This window comes from Elephantulus edwardii, unplaced genomic scaffold (assembly GCF_000299155.1).
Source record: "Elephantulus edwardii isolate Elephantulus edwardi_28Jun2011 unplaced genomic scaffold, EleEdw1.0 scaffold00036, whole genome shotgun sequence".
Classification (NCBI taxonomy): domain Eukaryota; kingdom Metazoa; phylum Chordata; class Mammalia; order Macroscelidea; family Macroscelididae; genus Elephantulus; species Elephantulus edwardii.
Window position 1 is genome coordinate 8,324,235 of NW_006399786.1, and position 11,780 is coordinate 8,336,014.

The window sequence follows — 11,780 nt, forward strand, 5'->3', positions numbered from 1 at the left end:
TTTCTTCCCAAGTGCACATGGTACATTCTCCAGATTTGGTAATGTATTATGACACAAAACAAGCTTCAGCAAATGAAAAACCATTGAAACAATGCAATATATCTTCTCAGACCAAAATCCCACAAAGCTACACATTAACAAGAGGATACATCCAAGTGACAGGTATTTAACGCCCTGCTTGAGCAGTACTGGGTTATAGAGAAGTAAAAAGTGAAATTAAAAAGTTCCTCAAAATGAATGATGATGAAAACACAACATATCAAAACCTTTTGGATACAGCTTAGGAAGTCCTTATGGGACAGTTGATAGCAATAGGCAAACATTTAAAAAAAAAGAGAAAGAAGCAAAATACACTACTTTATACCACTGGCAATTAGAAAAGGTTATTTCTGCAGCCTCTAGAAGAAAGGGAATTATAAGGTCGATGATTGAAATCAATGGAATAAAAACCAGGAAAATAAATTGAAATTATCAATAAGACCAGGAGCTGGTTCTTTGAAAAGGTCAATAGACAAACCATTGGCAAGCTTAACAAAAGAAAAGACACAAATAGCATAAATAAGAAATAAAAGAAGTAACATCTCAGCAGAACCCACTGAGATTAAATTGATAATAACAAAATATTATGAAAAGCTAACTGCAGCCTTCAATATGAACTGAAGCGCAACATCAAGAAAACAGAGATTCTCACTACTGGACCAAGTGGCAGCATCATGATAGATAGTGAAGAGATCGAGATTATTAACAACTTTAGTTAATAATTACATGCTATGCATCAGAAAGTTGGACAGTGACTAAGGATGATAGAAGGAGAATTGATGACTTTGAGCTGTCGTGCTGGAGAAGAATATTGAATATACCATGGGCCTCTAGGAGAACAAGCAGGTTTGTCCCGAAGATGATGAAACCAGGCTGCGCCTTGGAGGCAAGGATTCTGAAGCTTCATCTGACATGCTTTGGACATGTTGCAAGGAGGAAGCAGTCCTTGGAGTGAGACATCATACTTGGGAGGGTGGAGGAACAGCACAAGAAAGACCCTAAATGAGATAGATTGACTCAGTGACTGGAGAGATGGGGGTAAGTGTATCAGAGACAATAAAGTTGGCTCAGGATGGAGCAGCGTTCAGAGCTATTGTACACAGGATCACTATGAGTTACAGGCAACTCAATGGCAAATTACAACAACAACAACAACAACACTGTGATAAAATTGAAAACCTAGAGGAAATGGACAAATTCCTAGAAACTCAAATGCTAAATTGGCACAGATAGATGTAGAACATTTGAGCAGACTCATCACAAAGAAATAAAGTGAGCAGTTCATAAAGAGACTCCCCTCCAAAGTATGTCCTGGCCCAGATGACTTCAGAGGCATTCTACCAAAGCATTCAGAGATGAACTATCACCAGTTGTACTAAAATTATTTAGAAAACACCCAGAAAAAATTGGAACATCCTAGAGGCATACTATGAAGGAAATATAGCCCTAATACCAAAACCAGGTCATTTTATTTTTTTTAAAAAGTTAAAACTGTCAAGAAATATCTCTCAAGAACATAGATACAAAAATCCTTACCAAAATTATGGCCAATAGAATTATAGAATATATATATAACTCAATAATTTTCCATAGCCAAGTGAGACTCATAGCACATATTTGGGGATAGTTTAACATAAGACAATCAATGAAATCCATCACATTAACAAAACAAAGAACAAGAACCACATGATGTTATCGATTGATGCAGAAAAGTCTTTTCTCTCTCTCTCTCTCTCACACACACACACACATACCCCCAAGACATGAGGGACCAGACAAAGATGCCCACTATCACCACTCTTATTCAATATTGTATTGGAAGTACTTGTCAGGACAGTAAGAGAATGAAATAAGCATTTAAATTGGCAAAGAGGTGGTAAAACTTTCACTATATTCAGATAATATGATAGTATTCACAGAAAACCCAAAGACCCAACAAACAAAATAAAAAGCTGTTCAACTTAGTAATTTAGTAGAGTGACAGAATATAACATCAATATACAAAAGTCAGTAGAATTTCTCTATAGCAACAAAGAAAGCAAGGAAACTAAAAAAGCAATACCATTTACGATGCTGTTGTTAGGTGCTGTTGTATTGAATACCATTTGTAGCAACCCTTTGAGCAACAGGTCTGAACCCTGTCCTATCCTGTGCCAGTCTCATAATCTCTGACACACTGGAGCCCATTGCTGCAGTCACTGTATCATTCTACATGGTTGAAGGTCTTCCCCTCTTTCACTGACCCTCCACCTTTCCAAGCATGATGTCCTTTTCCAAGGAATATCCTCTCCTAGCAACATGTCCAAAAGATGAAGTCTCATCATCCTTTGCCTCCAGTGAGCATTCTGACTGTACCTTCCCCAAGACACATCTATTCTTTAGGCAGTCCATGGGATATTCAGTAGTATTCTTTAACACCACTGTTAAAGGCATCAATTATTCTATCATCCATATTCATTGTTCAGCTCTCAGCAGCACAAGTGATTGAAAAGACTATGGTTTGAGTCAGGTTCACATTAGTGCTCAAACTACCATAATTGTTCCTCAATAATTTGGAGAGGTCCCTGATTGAAAACTTTCCCAATGCAATACATTTCTTGATGTCCTGATTGCTGATTCCAATATATTGATTGTTGGTATCCAAGTAAGATGAAGAAGTAGTTGAAAGTTTCAGTCTTTTCTCCAAAAATTATGATGTTGCCTGTAGGTCTAATGGTGAGAATTTTGTTTTCTTGGTGTTGAAATGCAGTCCATATTGAAGGCTGCAATTTTTCATCATCTGCAGCAAGAACTTTTTCCTCCTCACTGTTAGCAGGCAAAGTTGTGACATCAGCCTAACATATTTTCTTGTTGAGCCTTCCTCCAATCTTGATGCCACGTTCTTCCTGGAGTCCACCTGCTTGAATAGTTTGCCCAGTGTACAGATAAAGGATACAACCCTGGAACACACCTTTTAAATTTTAAACCATATATTGTTCTGTTGCTCCGTTCTCACAGTGTCTTGGTCTAAGGTTTCACATAAGTACAATTAAGTGTTCTGGGATTCTCATTTTGTAAATGTTAATCATAATTTGTTATGATGTATATTGTTATTGTTGTAACATCGAGTTGACTGCAATTCATAGTGACTCTAAGAACAATAGCTCTGAACTGCATCCTATCTTGAGGCAATCTCACTGTCTCTGTGTCAACCCATCTCATGTGGGTTCTTCCCCTCCAACCTTCCAAGCATGATGTCTTCTTCTTCAAGGACTGATTCCTCCTGACAACACACACAAAGTATGTCAGATGGAGCTTCCTTGCCTCCAAGGAACAACCTGGTTTCACTCTCTCCAGTACAGACCTGTTTGTTCTCATGACAGTCCATAGTATGTTCAATACTTTTCTCCAGCACTATAACTCAAAGGCATTGATTCCTCTTCTATCATTCTTAGTCCTTGTCCAGATATCTGATACATAGTAAGTAATTGCAAAGACCATGGCCTGGATCAGGAGCCCCTTAGTCTTTAGACTGACATTGTTGCTTTTTCTTACTCTGGAGAGATCCTTGACAGCAGACTTTTCTAATACAACTCATATTTTTAGTTCCTAACTACTGGTACCAAGACTGTTGATTAGTGATCTAAGCAAGATGAAACTTAACAATCTCAATCTCTTCTCCATCTATCATGGTGTTACCAAATAGGCTTGCAAAAATGCACAGTCAAGAAAAGACAAAGGTGATGAATGAGACCTTCTAAAAGTGAATAAGACCTTCTCCTTTGTCCATCAAAAGCTTTTTTCAAGAGGGTTGAAATAAACTCTACATACTGGGGAAGACATTTGGCAATGACATTTCAGACGTGGGTTTCATAGTGAGAGTTTACAGAATATTTTAGGCTCCCCACAAGAAAAAGACTAGTAACCCAATAACAAAATTGTCATAAGGCATGAAAAGACTTTTCACAAAGAAAAGATATTTGGATAGCCAACAGGTACATGAAGAAATGTTCAAAATCAGTGGCAAATTGAGAGGTGCATATCAAAACAGTAATGAGAGATACCGTCATCATCTCACTAGCAGTACAAAGTTTAACAGGGCAGCAAGCAATAAATATTGGAGAAGATGAGGAGAGCTGGAACTCTCATTCACAGCTGATGGGATTGTAAAATGGTTCAGCCACTCCAGAAGGCAGTTTGGCATTTTCTCTAAAAGCTCATCATAGAAATGCCAAGACCCAGCTATTAAAATTCTAGAAATATATCCCAAGGAAACCAGAACTGAGATAAGAATGGAGATATGTACACCTGTGTTCATAGCGATGTTATTAAAAATAGCAAGAAAATGGAAACATCCCAAATGCTCATCCAGAAATGAATGAATTGGAAAATTGTGGTACATCCACACAATGGAATGGTATGCAGCATTAAAGGAACAATGATTTAGTAAAACACTATCATTATGAGTATATCTAGAGAGCATTATGCTGAGTAATAAACATAACTTTTACATAAGGAAAAATACAAGATATGACCATAATTGTAAAAATAGGAGGATAACTGGGCAAGATGTATGTAAATGTTCAGAAGGGGAAGGTGAAAGTGAGAAGGGGGCAGAAAAAGGAGGAGGATAATCACTAGGATAACAGATGTTAGTGGGTGGATGAGAGAGTACAAAGGAGTGGGAAGGATTCAGTGGACACTTGAAAAGTCTGGGTAATTATAAGTATGGATTATGAGCCTTTCTTTAAAGAATTTATGACCAAAAAGTAGTGGTGATGAAGGAGGAGGTTCAAGCTGCTCTGAAAGAAATGGCAAAACACAAGATCCCTTAACAAACATATGAAGCCTTGGATGTGCTCTCTAGGTTGTGCCAAGAAATCTGGAAGACAGCTACCTGGCCAACTGACTGGGAGAGATCCATATTTATTCCCAATCCAAAAAATGATGCCCCAACAAGAGTGTGGAAATTACTGAACTCTATCACTGATATGACATACAAGCAAGATCCTAATGAAGATTAGGGAAAAACAACAACCCCAAAGTGACTGAAATAGTACATCAACAGAGAAATGCCAGAAGTGTAAGATGGGTTTACAAGAGGTCGTGGCACTAGGGACCCCATAGCCAATGTCAAGTGGATCTTGGCTGAAAGCAGAGTGCCAGCAGAATATCTATCTGTGTTTCATTAATTATGCAAAGGTATTTGACTATGTGAATCACAACAAATTGTGGCTAACCTTGAGAAGAATGGGAATCCCATGTCACGTAATTGTACTCATTCAAAACCTATACTTGGATCAGGAAGCAGCTGTCAGAACAGAGCAAGGAAACACTGCATGTTTCAAAATCAGGAAAGGGGTGCATCAGGGATACATCTTTCTCCATATCTTTTCAATCTATGTGCAGAAGAGATCATTGGGGATGCTAGACTTTATGGAAGGAATGTGACATCAGGATTGGAGGAAGACTCATTAAAAACCTGCATTATGCAGATAACATGACCTTGTTTGCTGAAACAAAGGAGGACTGGAGACATTTGCTGCAGAATGTCAAGGTCTGCAATCTTCATTATAGATTGCATCTCAGCATCAAGAAAACAAAGATTCTCACCACTGGGCCAATTGGCAGCATCATAATAGAGGGAGAAGAGATTGAGATTGTTCCCAATTTCAGCTTGTTTGTTTGTTTTTGTTCCACAATCAAAACTAGTGGTAGGAGTCAGAAAATCAAAAGATGGGTTGCATTAGAAAAGTCTGCCACCAGGGACCTCTCTAGAGTGCTAAGGAGCAACAATGACAGTTTAGAGACTATGATCTTCACAATTACTTGCTAAGCATCATAGAGCTGGATAGTGATTGAGGATGATAGAAGAGTTGAAACCTTTGAGTTATGGTGCTAGAGAAAAGTATTGAATATATGGCGAACTCACAAGAGAACAAACGTGTGTCTTGGTGAGAGTGAAACCAAATTTCTCCTTGGAGACAAGAATTTTGAAGCTCTATCTGCCACACTTTGGGCATGTTGCCAGGAGGGACCAGTCCTTAAAGAAGGACATCATATTTGGAAGGATAAAGTTAGTGCAGGAGAGGAAGACCCTGGATGAGATGATTGACATGATGCCTGGGTAATAGGGGTGGGTGTGTCGGAGACAGATTGACTTAGCATAGAGCATGGCTATTATTGTACTTGGGTGGCTATGAGTCACAGGTGACTCGACAGCACATAACAACATGGGATTAATTGTATAAAGCACAAAGTACATGAACAAAACACAATATAAATGAAGGGTTGTATAAAACACAAGTACATGCGTGAAACAATTTGTATGAGTAATCTGGTCAAGCCAATAAAAATAGGAGATTCTTTCTTTTATACCAGCAGTGGATAACTACAACATTATCCAAGTAGTAATCTCAACTTTTGAAAGCTATTTTTATTATTAAATTTATTTTCAGCAAGCCATCACAGGTATGTCATTAGTCCCATTAGAACTTTAAAATAGTTTGCTTGAGCATTGCTTGCAAAACTCAGGCCTGCTGCAAATTTCTATTTCATGTCTTCTTTCATTTATACTTGTGGCAGTGTTGTGGTTTTGCCTCCTTTTTGTCCAATATAATTTTACATTCACTTAGATTAATCAGATTTTATAATGTGATGCCTAAAAGTTAGCAGGATAAAATTTTTCTTCTTAATTGAAGGGACATTTTCATTATGTCTGATTTAAAATTTCTTGCCTACATATAGCAGGGAATCTGTAGAATCTATAGTATTATCTTTCATGTTCTTGGACATAATTTAATAAATAATTGCTCATAGCCATCCTGTTTTGTTTTTTATTCTTAGTACTTAGATTAAAAGAAGCATGCTATATGCCCTCTTTTGCTCTTTGCTTTTTCACTTAATTGCCTGGCAGTCATTGATTATAAATTCATTCTCCCCCCTATAATGGTATATTTTTTCATTATATGAATATACCAGGATTTATTCACCTAGCCTACTCTTTATGAACAACTAGACTGTTTTCCAATATTTTGTAATTACGAATCGGTCACAGTACTTACCATAAGGTCAGTAGTCCAAGTCTACCCATGGCTCTGTAGGACAACAATGAGCCCTCTCCTCCAGTGAAGATTTATAGTCTTGGAAACCTAATAGAGGGTCTGTAGAAGTCATAATCCACTCACCTCAGGGTCATCTTCAGGTTAGTTTTTTATGAAATACTATTACTCTTTCAGTATGTAATTTTGTATATAGTTTTGTTGGATATTCCAATACTTTCTTCTGGAAAGCTTGTACTATGTTTCATCCCCTCCAACAATGACAATAGAGGGGGTTGTAAAAGTTGTTATTGTTTCCCAGTCTGAGAGTAAGACATGGCATCATATTAGTTCTAATGTAACTTTGTTATGTTAGGATAGAAGCTGAATATTTTTTTTTATTTTTATGTTTTGCTTTTGTATCTATTCCTTGTAAATTATGCTTGTTTCTTTTGTCATTTTTTCCACTACACTCTTGGCATTTTATTCCTTGTATTTTTATAAGTTTATTTTTTATACAGTTCCCACCATACACTTTCCTTCATTGCCATTATATTTCACACAACCATTCCAGTACTTTGTGTTTTATAAATTTAATCACACTGGGCTATGCCCACCATTACCCTGTCTTTTCAGGTCCCCACCAGACCTTTCCCATTTCCTTCCAATTTCCCTCTCTTCAAACACCAAATTGTGCAACCCAGTGATTTCCCTTCTACCCATCCTGAACCCTCTGCTCCCACACTTTCTCCCCCTTCCCCCCATTTATGTTTTATAGTTATCCTTCTATTTTTATAAAAAATGGTCCTGTCTCCAGAATTACCAAATTGTTCCTGAGGAACAAATAATCCCCAAGTGAGAGCCACTACACTGACCCTTAGTTAATGGGGAAAACGTTAATACATTTCTGTTACAGTCAAGACCACCACAAGGATGCCATTATAGGTGCTACTGTATAAAACTGTAATAGCAATATGAGACAGAGCCATTAGGCAAGAGAAATTCCTTACTCTGGGAAAAAACCCTAAAACTGTTTCCTTTACAGATGAAATTCTACAGAATCAATGACAAAATTAACTTAAATATTAAGAAAATTCAAAACCAAATTACAAAATTAATTCATAGAAATCAATTGCCTTCATGTTCACAATGATTATTTAAAAGGTTTAACAGAGAAAACATTCATTCATAATAATGAAAAAGATAAAATAATTGGAGAAGGACATTATACACTCAAGGGTAGAGGGACAGTGCAAGAGAGGAAGACCCTGGGTGAGATGGATTGAATCAGTGACTGGGATAATGGGGGGTAGGTGTGTTGAAATTGGCTGAAGACAGAGCAGGGTTCAGAGCCATTGTTTATAGGGTTACTGTGAGTCACAAGTGACCAAACAATAACCACATTGGCCATGTGGGATGATGATGGCCCTGAAAACATTTCATCATGATGTGAGTTACACATATAATACACCTTCAATCCTGATGCCACATTCCTCTTTATCTATAGTCCAGCTTCTTGAATTATTTGCTCAGCACACAGATTAAATAGATATGAAATAAATATACAAGCTTGATGTATAAATTTCGTGATTTTAAACCAAGCATTATCTCTTTATTCTGTTCTAAAGATTGTGTCTTGCTCTAAATACAAGTTTCACATGAGCACCATTAAGAGTTCTGGAAGACCCTATTTTGGGACAGATTATTTCATATCTAGTATTGTAATTTTTTGTTTTGTTTTATAAATTTTTTAATTGTGATTTTAACTAAAGTTTACAGAAAGTTTGGGTGTCCATTCATTGATTGTTGAACATTTTTCTTTCTTGTTTCAGATTATCATCATCTATATAATACCTAGTCCTACATTCCTTTCAGCCAGTTCCTCTCCTAATCTCTTCCAATGCAGTGTTCATTATCTCTCCACTCTTCTCCTGTTTTCCAACCCTTCATCTCAGTCCAATTTTCTAACAGCAGTGTTAGGCAGGATTGTAATTTCAAAATATATTTCTTTCTTTCCAAAAGACATTTGTGATCTTTTAGGAATCCCTTTTTGTGATTTTTTTAACAATCAAAATTAATTTACTAGAGTTAATTTCTGTTCTAAAATACATCAGTAAAGGAGTTACTACAAAAATATCAGAAAAAGAAAGCTTAAATGCCAGAGTTTAGACCTCAAATTCACCAAAGCCTGTGTGCTAAATTCTAATTTGTTAATTTAGAAACCACTTTTGCTTTTGACATTGTACTACATCTTTAAAAACAATTTGCAGCAGACAGTGCTGCTCACTACAGATGAAAGGCAACTGCACTGAGACCCTACACATACCATCTGTTTTATTTGGAATATTTTTTTCTCCATATTAACTTGATTTGCTTTAGAATGCTAATGTCCTTGTCACATCCGTACTTTGTTTTTCAGTGTTGGTCTGCTTTTGTACTTGATAGCTTTTAAAGAACGATATAATATAATCATGAGTGCATTTCCAAAAGAATTTATGGTTGTTTTAATTTCTTTCCCAACAGGGTTATTTTTAATATTTCACACTTTGTAAAATAATTTTAGTTTTCATCTTGATAGGAAGGGAATCTCAGAAATTGAGCTTAATGGCTGGCACAGTATTTTACTTTAAGCTTGCAAGTACAACTTCTTGGAATATTTGTTTATAAAGAGAAAGCACCATACAGATTGATGTCATAAAAGGATGGGATATTTGTTGGTTTGACTCTATAATCCTCTTTAAAACTTGTTTATTCTTAAAAATTACAAAGTATATTATAAGGTTGTATGTGTTGTAAGGGTTCTTTTTGAAGAAGCTACATTTTTGGAAAAAATTTACCACTTAAAAGACAGCAAGTTTTATATGTGCTGTGAAAGAAAAGGAGTAACCAATTTGATATGCAATCTTTTATATACTGCATACCTTTTAAGGTATTTATTGGACTATTTAATTGAAACAGTACTTTTTTTAGTTCTGGGCAATATCTTCCTTGTTATCTTAACACATTTACTTATCACGTGGCTTATTAGATTTTTAAAAAACACACTAGGAGGCCTTTTGGCTTGTGTATAAAAATAAACATTGCAATAAACCCAAATCATTCATCCAAGAAGAAAAACAAATGAAATTCTACCAAATATGGGCCTAAAAGGTATTTCTTTTACTATACCAATAGTCCAATAAACACAGGCTCTGAAAGTTTGAAGGAAAAAAGAATTTTACAGTTGGGGATCCTCTGCGGTATGGCGCCAATCACAAGGACACTGTAACCAAGCCTAGGTCCTGTTGGGATAATACACTGTTACCTGTCACTTGTCAGTGCTTCTGTCTTAAGTATTCTTTACAGTAATTCTGATTTGCCTTCCCAGGACAACCTTTTAAAGGTGCTCAAAATTTTACCATTTCACAAATGTCACAAACAATCATGAGGGGTTTGTCAAAGGTTAATGAGCTCATTGATAAAGTTCTATACCTGTAAAGATCTATTGTTTTTTAAAGAAGTTTTTTAAAATTTCATTTTATTAATTTTTTTTGTGTGTATACTGTCAAATTGGATCTGACTGGTATAGGAGGAGATTGTCCCTCCTTCTCCAGCAAAGCATCTGGTGGATTTGAACCGCTCACTTCTGGGATTGAAGTGCAGCTTCTTGCCACTAGGCCATCAGGGCTCCCTTTAAAGATATTTTCTTATAGTGGATGCCTGTGAAATTCAAAAAGTTTAGTAAGTTTTAATTGTGAACTTCTAGTACGCTTCAACAGCCTGCATTACTCAGATGACACCACTCTGTCTTTTTGAATGTGAAGAGGACTTGAAGCACCTACTGAAGAAACTCAAACTACAAATCCTCTGTATGGATTGCACTTAAGCACAAAGAAAACAGAAATCCTCACTAGATCAATAAGCAACCATCAGATTAAATGGAGAAAACGTTGAATTTGTCAAGGATTTCATTGATTATAATCAACACCCATGGAAATTGTATTTTTTTTTATGTGCCATCAAGTTGAGTATGACTCATAGTCACAGAACAGCAGATCTAAACCTTGTCTTATCCTGTACCATCATCTCTAACACACTTAAGCCCATTGTTGCAGTCACTGTGTCAATCTATCTCACTGAGGGTCTCCCTGTCTTTGTTTACTCTCCACCTTTCTAAGCACTCCAAGGAATAGTTTCTTCTAGCAGCATGTCCAAAGTTTTGTCATCCTTGCCACCAGGGAGCATTCTGGCTGCACCCTCTCTCAGACATACCTGTTTGTTCTTTTGCAGTTCATGTGATAGTCATTATTTTTCTCCAATACTAGAGCTCAAGCTCTTCTTCTGTCATCCGTGTCCATTATCGAGCTTTCAGACACATAGCTAATGATCGAAAAAACCATGGCCTGAATCAGGCACAACTTGTTCTTCAAACTGACATCGTTGCTCTTAGTTTGGAGAGGTCTCTAAAAGCAGACTTGTCCAGTGCAATACTTTTCCTGATCTGCTGATTGTGGGTTCAAGTAAAAAAAATCATTGTCAACGTCAATCTTATTTTTTTTTAACTTCAGTCTTTTCTCCATATATCATGTTGCTTGTCAGCTGGTGAGGATGTTTATCTTCTTGATGTTGAGATGCAATTCATGTTGAAAACTTTAGTCTTTGATCTTCTGCAGCAAGTGTCAAGTCCTCTACTTTTAGCAAGCAAGGTTGTTCATCTGCGTAACACAGATTATTTTTTTTTCT

General features: G+C 36.5%; 1 protein-coding gene across 1 annotated transcript in view; it reads left to right on the forward strand.

Annotated features, from left to right (window-relative positions):
• Positions 1 to 11,780, forward strand: part of VWA8 (von Willebrand factor A domain containing 8) — a 519,526-nt gene that overhangs the window by 136,318 nt on the left and 371,428 nt on the right. The gene's annotated exons all lie outside the window — the stretch shown is intronic.